Genomic DNA, 471 nt, shown 5'->3' on the forward strand with positions numbered 1-471 from the left:
TCATAACTTTCCTTCCAAGGAGCAAGCGTCTTTTAATTTCATGGCTGCAATCACCATCTGCAGTGATTTTGGAGCCCCCAAAAATAAAGTCTGACACTGTTTTCCACTGTTTCCCCATCTATTTCCCATGAAGTGATGGCACCAGATGCCATGATCTTCGTTTTCTGAATGTTGAGTTCTAAGCCAACTTTTTCATTCTCCACTTTCACTTTCATCAAGAAGCTTTTTAGTTCCTCTTCACTTTCTGCCATAAGGGTGGTGTCACCTGCATATCTGAGGTTATTGATATTTCTCCCTGCAGTCTTGATTCCAGCTTGTGTTTCTTCCAGCCCAGCGTTTCTCATGATGTACTCTGCATATAAGTTAAATAAACAGGGTGACAATATACAGCCTTGACGAACTCCTTTTCCTATTTGGAACCAGTCTGTTGTTCCATGTCCAGTTCTAACTGTTGCTTCCTGACCTGCATAC

Source organism: Bison bison, unplaced genomic scaffold (genome assembly GCF_000754665.1).
Source record: "Bison bison bison isolate TAMUID 2011002044 unplaced genomic scaffold, Bison_UMD1.0 scf7180017864468, whole genome shotgun sequence".
Lineage (NCBI taxonomy): Eukaryota > Metazoa > Chordata > Mammalia > Artiodactyla > Bovidae > Bison > Bison bison.